This window comes from Zootoca vivipara, chromosome 13, assembly GCF_965207765.1.
Source record: "Zootoca vivipara chromosome 13, rZooViv2.hap1.1, whole genome shotgun sequence".
Classification (NCBI taxonomy): Eukaryota; Metazoa; Chordata; class Lepidosauria; order Squamata; family Lacertidae; genus Zootoca; species Zootoca vivipara.
The window spans coordinates 32,667,984-32,682,062 of NC_142596.1; the positions used below are offsets into that span (position 1 = coordinate 32,667,984).

Below are 14,079 nucleotides of genomic sequence, written 5' to 3' on the forward strand. Positions count from 1 at the left end.
CCAGTCTGTGTTGACAATATGGAGCTAGGTGGATCAATTGACTAGCTCTGTGGTAGAGCAGTGCTTTGCACAGGGAAGGTTCAACCCACACAATCTTGAGAGAGGCCCAGGAAAGACACTGTCAGAAACACTGCTGGCCAGAGTGGACAATACTGAGCTACATGGATCTGACTTGATAGAAGCCACTTTTCCATAATTCCTGGAAGGAAATAAATTCTAATTGAACCACTGCCAATGGTATCCAGCCTCTCCTTGAGATGCTTCCTATCGCTATCTCATTATAGGTTCTGTAACTATATTTGGTCATATTGGACATTTATGAACCAGCAAATCCTCAAACATCCCAGAGAGTCATAAAAGTTTAGGAAACAACTGAGGCTGGTGGTGGCTGCAGAACACTGCGGAAGGAACAGAATGTGCTTCCCAGAAGTTTTAGTGTCAAAGACTTCAAAATAAAAAGAAACAAACACAAAGCCATTTACAACATAATTGCCCTGCTGTGAGTTCTGCCTTTGCTGATTTGGATCATCTGCTGATAGCTAATTGGTTTGCACACATAAAGATGAAATGGCAAGGTCATACCCGTTTGACCTTCTAGCAGCTGAAGCATTCAGTACAGCGGAAACAACAGTAAAGAAGCAACTAGGCAGTGGCTTCCAGCAGAGGAGAAGATAGGGGTTAGGAAGATAAAGTAGGTGAACAGCCTGATTCCACTTTGCAGTATGCCAGGAAAATAATGCAGAGGGTGGCCACCCCCAAACTTGGTTGGACTCCATAGACTCAACCAGGGATGCAAGTTCATCACATGCAGCACTGTTTCTGTTCTACTTCAGACAAAAACTGCCTTATTTTACTCTGCCTGCTATGGTAGACACTAACACGCCATTATTCCACACCATTCATTCCAATGCAAAGGAAACACAATGCAAATGGGGTGGGGTTGGGTGGGGGACATAATCAATTATGTATCATTTGTGAACCAAAAACAACAGCAACGGTGAATAATGATAGTATTCCCTGGATTGATTTCTGTTCTGGGCATGGGACAAATAAGTGAACATCAGCAATTTTCACTGCTGTTTCCATGGGAACTCTCTCTGATACCCCTGGCCTCAACCAGTATGGCCAATGGGCCGATGGATGGAGATACTTTGAGCCAATTGACACCTGTGGCCTAACAACATCTGAAAGGTCACTCTGAAGCCACGAAAGATGGGTAACACTCAAGTGTGGCCCACAGTGCAGAACTCTCTCTAGGTTCTGTGTGCCCTTCAAGGGTCCTCAATCCCTTGTCTCTGTCTGTTAGTAGCAAGCCTATATGAGGAGAGTTGAGAAGGAGATTGGACCGTGCCACACACCCATCATTTGTGGCAGCGGGGGGGGGGGCAAGATGAGACACCCAACACTGGAGTGACACCATTGGTGGAGTGATATGAGACATAGGTTACATTGGAATTGAAATAAGCCCATGTATTTCCCAAGCCTATATTTCCCAGCTTGATCGAGTGAGTCTACCCCACTGCTAGGTGTGGGTAAAGGTAAAGGTAAAGGGACCCCTGACCATTAGGTGCAGTCGTGACCGACTCTGGGGTTGCGGCACTCATCTTGCGTTATTGGCCGAGGGAGCCAGCGTACAGCTTCCAGGTCATGTGGCCAGCATGACTAAGCCGCTTCTGGCGAACCAGAGCAGCGCACAGAAACGCCATTTACCTTCCCGCTGCAGCGGTACCTATTTATCTACTTGCACTTTGACATGCTTTCAAATTGCTAGGTTGGCAGGAGCTGGGACTGAGCAATGGGAGCTCACCCCGTCACGGGGATTCGAACCGCCGACCTTCTGATCGGCAAGCCCTAGGCTCTGTGGTTTAACCCACAGCGCCACCCGTGGGTATGCTTAGGCAAAAAGGAACAAGGAGTCCAGAGTGTGTGTCTATCATGTATATGTGTGGGAGACACCACAGGGAATTACTCCTCTTGTGTCTTCCCTTCTGGGTCAACAATGGGGGGGGGGTCAAGGCTACACTCACAGTGGCAGGTAGATGGTGGAAGGACCCTGAGTGAAAAAGAAGAGTTTGGATTTGATATCCCACTTTATCACTACCCGAAGGAGTCTCAAAGCGGCTAACAATCTCCTTTCCCTTCCTCCCCCACAACAGACGCCCTGTGACACCTCAGGGGTGGGGCTGAGAGACTTCAAAGAAGTGTGACTAGCCCAAGGTCACCCAGCAGCTGCATGTGGAGGAGCAGAGACAGTTCCCCAGATTACGAGTCTACCGCTCTTAACCACTACACCACACTGGTGAGAGGCAGAGAAGTGAGGGTCTCCCAGGGTGAGACTGAGGGAGGAAAGGAAAGCTCTCAGGTGAAAGCTAGGATCGCCTGTCATTTACTATTGGTGGTTGGGATAAGAATTACCATTAGATAGAAGATTTGGTATCCGTGCATTGGGTTTTTTCTGTGTGTGTTTTTACACACCTGATGCTCATTTTTCCTCCCTTATTTTTTATGCTGTTGCTGTTACGAGAATCTGTATTTTGTTGTGCAATAATTGTTGCTGTATTTATGTAACCGTTTGGGTTTTTGTATGTTGTGTAGGCAGTGAGATTTACGTATAAGCTAAACAAGCTATAGCTTACGGCCCCACTCTCTTGGGGCCCCCAAAAAAATTTAAAGGAAAGAAAACTGGATGTACATTTCCAAAATACAAGATGAAAAACAAATAAAATAAAACCTATAGACAGCAACAGTGTTTTGCGTTGTGTAGGCTCCTATTTGTTATGTGCAAATGGCTTTATATACCTATGAGGTCCATAAATTACCATATAGCATATATTCAACACAAAAAAGCGACAATTTGTTGTTGACAAAGGACCGCTGGACATATAAAGGGCCCCATTACCTTAGGATGGTCGGGGAAGATATAGAGAAAAATGACTGCAAGTTTTTCCTGTATGCAACTACAGGGGCGAGGCTGCTTCTTGCATGGAAGCAGTTGTATGGAAACAAAAAACAACTTCCAACAATAGAGGAATGGCAGCAGAAAATACTAGAATACCAGGAAATAGCTAACGGCAAGGATTAGATATCAGGGCGACGAAACGTTTTGGAAAGAATGGAGTAAATTTATGAGGTATATTGACAACTTTTGTGGCTAACTCAATTACCAGTAAACCAGACAAAAACCTCATAGCCAAATACGAAACTACAATTAAGGAAAGAAGAAAAGTATGATCTATGACAAGTATAAAAGAGATTAACCAAACTATACAAAAAATAGGAGGTAATATACTGTGAACATCAAGGGTATAAAAGTGTAATAAAATAGAAACTTAGACTACAATTGAAAGATGACGTAAATAACGCAAATGATAGAAATGACTAAAGAAAACAGAAGAAAGAAGAAGGGAAGTTGATGCGTGGGAATAGGGGGAATGGGTAAGGATTCTATTTTATTTTTATGATGTATATTCGATATAAGCTTCTATTTTGGTCCCCCCCTCCTTTTTCTTGTTCCTTTTTTTCTCTTCACTATGTGTAAATATATGTGACATAAGATGAACTATTGGAATGTAAAATTAAATAGAAAATATAAGATATGACATGTAACAAAATTAATAAAGATTATGAAAAAAATAAAAATAAAGGACCCCATTACCTTCAGTAGCTTAGGGCCTCATCAAACCTAAATCCGGCCCTGTGCATAGATATTATGTTATGTGTGAGGGACAGGGGATATCGCGAAGTCCCTCCCCTCCTGAGTTCAAGCACATCCCCGAGCACAGGGGAAAGCAGAGGGAGCTCCGATTCCAGTGAGGAAGCAGGAAGTCGGGTCCGAGGCTCAGGCAAGGTAGCGGAGCCAGGGTCCCAGGTGGGACAGGAAGGGGCAAATAAGGGGGGGAGACCCATCCCCCCAACTCCGGAACTACGCAGAAAGAGGAGGGGCAAGAGGATGGGGCTTCCAAGGCTTTTGTGTTGGGGAAAGACGCGCCAAAAGTCATTCGGAGGTTCTGAAACCGACTGACCACATCACTCCGTGTAAATAGCAATGACTTCAGCACTGTAAATACGCAGCACCAATAAAAGAATAAAATGCAGAGCTGCGTAGCGTCGTTACTCTGAAGTAGCCCACTCCGGCCACTGTGACAGCAACCTCCGAATCTTTTTTTGGGCTACTTTGGAGTTGCCGGGATGAGCGTGTCAGAGGCGGAGAGATGGCGGCAGATCGCGGAGAAAGCCCAGCAAGACCTGCAGCAGCTGTCGCTGCAGGCGCAGGGGGAATTGAAGGCAGCTAAAGAAGAGACTAAGAAGGTCCAGGACGACCGGCTACAACTTGCGGAACAGGTGAGAGCGCTACAGGAAAGAGAGCAGGAATTAAGGGCGGTGGCGGTAGACCTCCAAAACAAGCTGGATGCAGAGAAAAACAAGGCGGGAGGGGCACCCCAAGTCCAAGTGCTGCCAGGAAGGAGAGCCGGGACCCTAGTAAGCAAGTTCAATGGAGACCCGAGGGAATATCAGGGCTTTGAGACTGAGATTGTGTATGCTCTTGAGCTGCACCACGATGAGTTCCCTGATGATGAGCACAGGGTAGCGTTTATTGTGGAGCACCTTACCGGGGCAGCCAGGGAGTGGCTAAGACCGTTAATCGCAACAAAGAATCCTTGCATGAAGAATGTCAAACTATTTCTAGAAGGTTTGAAAACGATGTATTCGTCCGATAGTCATATGGACCAGACTAAGGAGGAACTTCATAATTTACGCCAAGGAAATATGACAGTTCGCGCGTATTGGGCGAAATTCACCATGCTGGTGCACAGACTGGGGTGGGAACTAGAGTCACCCCCAATGCAAGCGGCGTTCTACTTGGGGTTGCATGAGGAGGTGAAGGATGAGCTCTCGAGAGGTCCAAAGCCCAGTAATATGGATCAGCTGAGCAAAGCGGCTCTGGCGGTGGGGGTGAGACAGGAATCCCGGTGGAGCGACAAGCAAGCAACGCGCGCAAAGCGGGCTTGGTTCCCACGGTCGCAGGAGAAGCCACTCCCCCAACAACCCTTTCAAGCCACGCCTGGGGCCAGCCAGGACCAGGAACCCATGCAGATTGATAGCGCGCGCGCGCGGGCTTTTCAAACCCCAGCGGCGCCAAGACGCAAGGAGGGAAGGGGTGGGAATTGCTTTCTCTGCAACTCCCCCCAGCATCTCGTCAGAGACTGCCCACATCGCAGGGAGTGGCAAGGAAAGGCGGGAACGGTTGTGCCCTCCCCCACTGACGCAGCACCACAGCAGGGAAACGGGAAAGCCTGGCTGCAGGAGACAAGGGGCAGCAGCCAGGCACAGTCAGCAGACAACAGCCCCAGCCCGCCCACCCGCACAGAGAGGAGCAGAGCCAGCCCACCCCTCCCAGAGCAGGAGTGGTTCTAGAAGTGACGCTCACGCTCCCAAATGGCTATCCCCTGACGGTCCTCGCCCTAATTGACAGTGGGGCGTCAGCGAACTTCTTCTCGAGAAACTTTGCAGAAGAGCACCAGATCCAGCTTCTGCAGCTGGATTTTCCTCTGCACGTGGCAACCATTGACGGCAGAGAGCTGCTGGGAGGGGCCATCACTCATCAAACCCCCCCCCCATGAGAATGACGGTGGGAAGGCACTCAGAGACACTGGCATTCAACGTCACCACCATCTCAGACCCCCCCATCGTCTTGGGCATGAGCTGGCTGGCGCGCCACGACCCCTCCATCAGTTGGCACCAGAGATGCATCACTTTTGGATCGGACTTTTGCCTGGAACATTGCATGCAGCACCAACCAGGGGAGGGGCCTCCGATAGCCACGGTGGCCACCATGCACGTCAAAGGGGGTGAGGCGATACCCAAGCCGTACTGGGACCTGCAGGAGGTCTTCAGCGAAGCGGAGTCCGACCACCTACCCCCGCACAGGCCTTTTGACTGCCAGATCAACCTGGTGCCAGGGGCAACTATACCCCCAGCCAAGCTGTACGCCATGTCAGACCAGGAACTGGAGGATCTGCGCGCTTTCATCGACAAGAACCTCAAGCGGGGGTTCATCAGAGAAAGCAAGGCAGCAGGGGGCAGCCCGGTCTTCTGGGTGGACAAGAAAGACACGCAACAGCGCCGTCTTGTAGTGGATTTTAGACGGCTGAATTCAGTGACAGAGCCAGTGGCTTTCCCCATGCCCAGAGTGGATGATCTCCTGACAGCGGCACGCAGGGGCAAGATTTTCACCAAGCTAGACCTGAGGGGGGCGTACAACTTGATCAGGATCCGGGAAGGCGATGAATGGAAAACCACGATGTTCACGCCTCTGGGCTCTTTTGAATATCTGGTGATGCCCTTCGGGTTGCAAGGGGGCTCAGCATGCTTCCAGGCCTTCATGCACCACGTCCTGGGGTCCCTCCTCTTCAGGAAATGCTTGGTCTTCCTGGATGACATCCTTATCTATTCCGATGACCCAGTGCAGCATGTGAAAGATGTCAGGGAGGTGTTGCAGCGCCTGAAGGAGAACCACCTGTATGTGAAGCTGGAGAAGTGCAAGTTTCACACCAAGGAGGTGGACTTCCTGGGCTACAAGCTGTCAGACAAGGGGCTGGCGATGGACAAGGACAAGGTGCAGGCCATCCTGGACTGGCACAGCCCCAGGACGCGCAAAGATGCCCAACGCCTACTAGGCTTCGCCAACTTCTACAGGAAGTTCATCAAGAACTTCTCTCGCGTTACGGCTCCCATCACTGACTGCCTGAGAGGCAAGCAGAAGTTCAGGTGGACACCAGAGGCGCAAGCAGCGTTCGAAAGCCTCAAGAGGGTGTTCGCCTCAGACCAGAACCTGTTCCACGTGGTTCAGGACGCGCCCCTACGCGTGGAGACAGATGCTTCTGATAAAGCTGTGGGCGCCATTTTGTTGCAACTGGACGCCAACAGAGAGTGGAGACCCTGTGCCTTCTTCTCCAGGAAGTTGACCCAGCCAGAGCGAAACTACACGGTGTTTGATCGGGAACTTCTTGCGATCCACGCTGCGTTCCAGCACTGGAGACACTTCCTGGTGGGCGCCAAGCACCCCATCCAGGTGTGCACAGACCACAAGAACCTGGAGTTCTGGAGAACTGCCAGGGTGCTCAACCAGCGGCAGATACGGTGGGCAGAGTTCTTCTCGAACTTCAACTTCTCCATACACTACATCCCGGGAGAGCAGAATGTCAGGGCGGATGCCCTCTCCCGCAAGCCAGAGTACATGGAGGAGGCGCCACCGGCACCCAGGCACATTTTCCCCCCGTCAGCATGGTCCTGCGGAGCAGCAGTGGTGAGCGAGGCAGAACTCACAGCACTGACGGCAGCGGATGAATTTGCCAACCGCATCTTCAGAGAACTGAGAGGGGGGGAGCAGGCAAAAGACTTTGCAGAACGCAGGGGGCTGCTTTTCTACAAGGGTGCACTGTACCTGCCCACCACCCAGCTTAGACGTACGGTCCTCAAGCAGATGCACGACAACCCAACGGCGGGTCATTTTGGGAGGGACAAAACCACTCACCTAGTCATGAGACACTTCTGGTGGCCAGGGGTGCGGGAAGATGTTCGAGACTATGTACGGGGCTGTGACACCTGCCAGCGGGCAAAGGTGGTCAGAGCAGCGCCACCGGGCTTGCTGCAGCCCTTAGCCACGCCACACAGGCCGTGGGAAGTGGTGTCCATGGACTTCATCACAGATCTGCCTTCTTCCAGGGGCAAGACCGCAGTGTTGGTGGTGGTGGACCTCATGTCCAAAATGTGCCACTTTATACCGTGTGCCAGGGCGGTCTCTGCAGAAGAGACAGCCAAACTGTTTGTGGATCACGTATTCAGACTGCATGGATTACCTTTAAGGGTTCTTTCGGATCGTGGCCGCCAATTTGTTTCCAGGTTCTGGCGGCGGCTCATGAACCTCCTGCAGGTGGAGGTCAGCTTGTCGACGGCTAGACACCCGCAGACCAATGGACAGGCGGAGAGGGTCAACGCCATTCTGCAGCAGTACCTGAGATGCTACGTCAGCCAGCGGCAAACGGACTGGGTGGATCGCCTGCCACTGGCAGAATTTGCCTACAACAATGCGGTGCACGTCTCCACAGGGGTGTCGCCCTTTAAGGCCAATTATGGGCGCGACCTCAGATCTTTCCCAGAGAGGGAGGGGGAGGAGGAGGAGGAGGGCCCACAGGCTGAGGATTGGGCAGAGGAACTGGAGACGGTGCACCAGCAGCTCAGAGAACATTTGGAGAGGGCCAAGGAAGCGTACAAAAAGGGGGCAGATCGCCACAGGCGACAAGGGGAGGTCATCAGGGTGGGGGACAAGGTTTGGTTGTCCTCGGAGGGCCTTCCCACCAGAGGGAGGTGCAAAAAGCTGGCACCCAGATGGCTGGGCCCCTTCACGGTCACGCAACAGGTCAACCCGGTGGCATACAGGCTGGCACTGCCAGAGGACATGAGGGTGCATCCAGTGTTTCATAGATCGCTGCTGTCGCCGTACAGGGAAAGCAACAGGCTCCGAGACAGCGAACGAACCCCCGAGGGAGGGGGGAGAGGGGCGGCAGGGAGCAACTCAATGAGGCCACGGCCATCCTTGATTCACGGAGAGGGGTGGGGGGCCTGGAGTACCTCATGGCATGGGAGGATGCTCCACCGTCCCAGAATGAATGGGTCCCGGCCACTCAGATACAGGAGGAATTCTTGGTGGAAGAATTTCACGCCCTCTTTCCCCACAGACCCAAGCCCTGGCACATGGAAAGGGAGGGGGAGGAGGAGGAGGCACGGGAGAGCAGCTCACCATGGCGCTGGGAAGCGGAGTTTGAGGAACCGGGAGACGAGGTATGGGTGTCACCGAGATCCACCCAGTCAGAGGCAGAAGCAGATTGGCAGCACATTTTTACCCCCACCAGCTCGGACGCCACGGACTTTTTGGGATTCCAGTCCTCCCAGGCGGAAGGGGGGGGCTCGCAGGACTGGGGGGAGGTGTTCACACCGACGGGCTCGGAAGGTACTGAGTTCTTAGGCTTCGAGTCGTCCCCGACACCTGGGGGGGACTTGGGGAGGGGAGAAGGAGAGCTTGGGAGGGGGGTGGATGTGAGGGACAGGGGATATCGCGAAGTCCCTCCCCTCCTGAGTTCAAGCACATCCCCGAGCACAGGGGAAAGCAGAGGGAGCTCCGATTCCAGTGAGGAAGCAGGAAGTCGGGTCCGAGGCTCAGGCAAGGTAGCGGAGCCAGGGTCCCAGGTGGGACAGGAAGGGGCAAATAAGGGGGGGAGACCCATCCCCCCAACTCCGGAACTACGCAGAAAGAGGAGGGGCAAGAGGATGGGGCTTCCAAGGCTTTTGTGTTGGGGAAAGACGCGCCAAAAGTCATTCGGAGGTTCTGAAACCGACTGACCACATCACTCCGTGTAAATAGCAATGACTTCAGCACTGTAAATACGCAGCACCAATAAAAGAATAAAATGCAGAGCTGCGTAGCGTCGTTACTCTGAAGTAGCCCACTCCGGCCACTGTGACATTATGTATTGACATTTGTGTTCTACGTTGTAGAACTGTCTTTAGCTTTTGTTATCCTTTAACACATCAGGACTTTGCACATGATGTCAATGTACTGAACATAGGGAAGTACTTTAAGATATCCCCCCTCCCTTTTTTTCGTAAAGTTCTTTAACAAGTGTAAAAAATGAATCACTAAAAAGTAGAGGGACAGGAAGGGGGGGGGCATGAAAATTCAGAAGGTCATTTCCAGTTGCTTAACACACAGGCAGGATGCCTGAAAGAGAGAGGCAGTAAAGAAAGCCAGCTCATTCTGTCTAGAAAAGGATATGAGCTACATGTAGGTTTATTGAGCTGTTCGCAAACTGTGCGGCAAGACTTGGAATACTGATTTCTTCTTACAGCCAACAGGAATTACAAGACCAGAAGGCAGGGGAGTCTTGGTGGCAAAGAGATCCCCAAGTAAAAAAACAAGGGCCCCTTCCCGTCCATATAATATTGAGAATGCCAATAGCAAAGTATTAGACCATCTGCTTTGCAAGCAAAAGATCCCAGTTATTTATGGCTAACTATGGCTGGAAAGGACTGTTCTGCAACCCACAGAGAGCCATTGGCCATTTTGGGTAAGTTAGTGCAGTTAGGAATGCCGCCTAAATTACCCACCAGATTCCATAGTCCCTGAATATGTGTTTGTGTGTATATATTTCTGAGAGCAAATATGTTTATAAATGCACAATTTCAGAGAACACACACACATACTTAAATATGTGTTTTTGTGCTTTTTTAAAGAACATACATTAATGTGGAATGTTTTTATATTGTAAACCACCCTGTGATCCCTGGATGAAGGGCGACATAGAAATTTAATTAATAATAATAATAATAATAATAATAATAATAATAATAATAGTGGAAATAATGGGAATGTGGAACAAACTTTTAGGTGAAAACATGTGAAAGTGACACAACCCAGAAACGGGGCAATTCCTCCATCCCTGATTTCTCTCTCTCATATATTCTCTCATATATATATATATATATATATATATATATATATATATATATATATGAAAAAGAATAAGCTCATTGTCAAGCGACAGTCAGTCATGTAGCTGGCAGAGTCAAACAGCTGTGGATGATTCATAATACAGTGTGAAAATAATATAAGGGGAGAAAATAAATAAGGAGAGAAAGGGAGAAAGAAAATTCAGCCCAGAAGCAAGATGCAAAATGCCTCATAACCTGATAAAACCAGTATGAGTTTGCTAATATATGGCGCTTTCTCCATGTTATCATCAAAATCCCATACTTTGTAATACAAAACAGCATTTGACAATATGATTCATAAATCCTTAACGTGATATACTGGCCCGCTGGGGTTTCATTATTTGGATTTCTAGTTTGACCGATTGCATAAAAATACAATCAACCCCCTCAAAATCCATTAGGAGCCATATTATTTCCAGACATGCTAGTGTGTGGACACACACACACACACACACACACACACACCATTTTCCAACTTTCTTTTATTTTTACTGGCTGCTGTTTTAGATATATAAGAATACACTGCAGCCCCTTAATTATAACAATCTTTGAAATAAAAAAAACCCACACCAATTATTTGAACATTTAAATGCAACTAATTTTATATCCCATTTTTTATTCCATCACTAAGGCAGTATATCGGTGGTTCTCAGGTGGTAAGCCATACAGACACTGATAGTTAGAGATGGGGGTGGAATCCATTGGACCTAAATTCTAAAGCAGACTCAACTGGGGCAGATTGTGACATTTCAGCTGAGTGAGGAGTTTAACCAGAAAATAAGCAAAACTTTGGGGGCTCCGAGCCTCTCCTTCCCTTCGCTGCATTTCCCTCAGTGTAAAACAAACTTCTCCAACTTGGGGCTGAGCTGATTTTCACAAAACCTAGAAGGGACCAGCCCAGGGAATGTTGATGTACGTTTTCTAGAAAACTGAACAAATCTAGAAAAGAAAAGAAAAACCAAAGGAGAAGGCTGTTGGTGGCTACCAGCCATGATAGCTATGCTCTGCCTCCATGGCAAGAGGTAGTAATAATTCTGAATACCAGTTGCTGGAAACCACTGGAGGGGAGATTGTTCTTGTGCTTGGGTCCTGCTTGTGGGATTTCCATGATTATCTGGGTGGCAACTGTGAGTACAGAAGGTTGGACTAGATGGGATATTGGACTTCTTATAAGAATTTAAGGTCTCAAATATATAAATTAAATGTTCACAAATTTACAAGGTAAACGCATACATAAGTATGTAAACCACGTGTTTGAAATAGTACAGGAGAACAATCCTGAAACCATTTTGACTCTCCCAAATTGACCTCAAATGTTTCTCTGCAAGGAGGAAGAAAATGGGAAAGCCTGTCCATTGTCTTTTGCTTACATGTCTTTAGGGCATGTCTTTAGTCCACCCTGTAGCTCAAGACCACCGCAAAAACATCATACATACATCACAGAAGGAGGCAGTCTACAACAGAAATCCTGTCTGCCAGGATACCTGACAATGGCCAGTGATTGCTTACTTGGGCAACCTGGCCATTTTGTGATGGTAAATCGTGTCCTCCCTAAAAGAGGGCACGTGTTGCGGTGAGACCTGGAGATTGATCCCCTGTGTTGTGGGTGGGTAAGATTGGTCAGCCACAACACCCAATAGATAGGTCCCTCGATGTTGGGGGCCAATGGGGCGCAATCCAAATGGATCGAGGGACCTATATATACCCATGCACGTGACCCAGAGCTTCCTCTTTTGGTGCATGCATTCAGAACACCCACCCACCTCTCCCTACTTTTAGGGCTTTTGTCCTTGACCTTGCTATGCCGTCGTGTGCCATTGGGATGGGGGTGTGGCAGGAATTTTCCCCACTTGTCTGATTGGCTGTTGCCATTTGGGTTTCACCTGCTGGGTAGCAAATCGTCACAACTTGTAAGGTTGTGGATAGGCACTCTCGCCATCCCTATGTGAAGGATATGCCATTAAAGGAATCCAGCGACTCAAATGGTTTGGTCAACCCCTGAGAGGGGGTTGTGCCCATGCCTGAGTCCAGGGGGACATCTGGGTGGCAGACATAGTCTGTTCCCGGCTTTTCGCCTATCCAGGTGTTCGCCCTAGGCTGATCCATGCTGGTGCCCTGGGTCAGTGCTACCTGCAAGGGTGCAGGGAGCTAGTCAAACCAGAGCCTATGCAACCACTCACTTTCTGTAATCAATAAAGTTTGGCCTAAATTCTGCCAAAAACCAAAACTAAAATTTGAGTCAAGTGTGAATTTATTTAGGGGGGAGGTCTCTGGGTCTGAACATGCAAATACTTTAATTCCTGAATCAGGTCACAGGCTCACCCTATTCTTACAAACATGCCCTAAAGCAGGCATCCCCAAACTGTGACCCTCCAGATGTTTTGGCCTACAACTCCCATGATCCCTAGCTAACAGGACCAGTGGTCAGGGATGATGGGAATTGTAGTCCAAAACATCTGGAGGGCCGAAGTTTGGGGATGCCTGTTCTAGATTGACTGAGTAGCCCGTTTGATCCAGCATTCTGTTTTCACAGTGGTCCCTCACTTACCCATCGGAAGCCCACAAGCAACAGTGCTCCCCCCACGTGATCTCAGTGTAGGAAATGCTGGAATAACCCCCTCCCCTGTCACCCCCTCTTTTTTTTCTTTTTGCAAATGGGTATCATTCACACTGAAAATAACAAATGCATATTTACGATCTACCAGGTTCTTTTCTGTGCTTTACAATCTTCCACACTTCATTAACCTTTAGTTCCACAAGCATTTATGATCTCATAAGGATTTATTCAAATGGAATAGCTGATATATATCTGAGCAACTATATTTTGGCCATCATTATTTTTATATAAAAAAACCTCATAAAACCCTAGAGTAGCTACACTTTAAACAACTATACATTTTGTGTTGCCTGGATACATTTTAATGAAATGATGGAATGGTTCCTCTAAGCTAGAACAAATATATTTGGGGCCTGCTGCTAATTGGTTGGCAGGTGGTTCTTCCAATTCAGTTTGTGATCTTCATACAGTATTCCTATTTGACATATTCTTAGAGGAGAAGGCTACAAATGGCTACTACGGTAGCAACGATAGCTATGTTTCACCTCCACTGTCAGTGTCCCTGTGAATATCAGTTTCACAAGTAGGGAGAATTGCAGTTGTGCTCAGGTTCTGCTTGCGGGTCTCCCTTGGCATCTGGATGACTACTCATTGAATGGGATTCTAAATTAGACAGACCTCTGAGCTAATCCAGCAGGGTTCCTCTCATGTCCTCCCATCAGCCACTCTAGCTCACAATACAAATGCTTTCTCTTCACCCATTTTCGCTCTCAATTTTATTTCCCTTTCAGTTCATTCCTTTCTTTATGGTTTCTATGTCCCAACTTTGTGGGTTTTACATCCTTTTTTCCTGTCCTCCTGTTATTTAACAAAAGACTTACATAAGTATCAGGGCAATATGTAAACATCATAAAACAAGCATTAGCAATGTAAGAAAACAATAGTGCCAACATATAGAAGAACAACAGCACCAC

General features: G+C 48.6%; 1 protein-coding gene across 4 annotated transcripts in view; it reads right to left on the minus strand.

Moving 5' to 3' along the window:
* Window positions 1–14,079, minus strand: part of RBFOX1 (RNA binding fox-1 homolog 1) — an 882,054-nt gene that overhangs the window by 134,710 nt on the left and 733,265 nt on the right. The gene's annotated exons all lie outside the window — the stretch shown is intronic.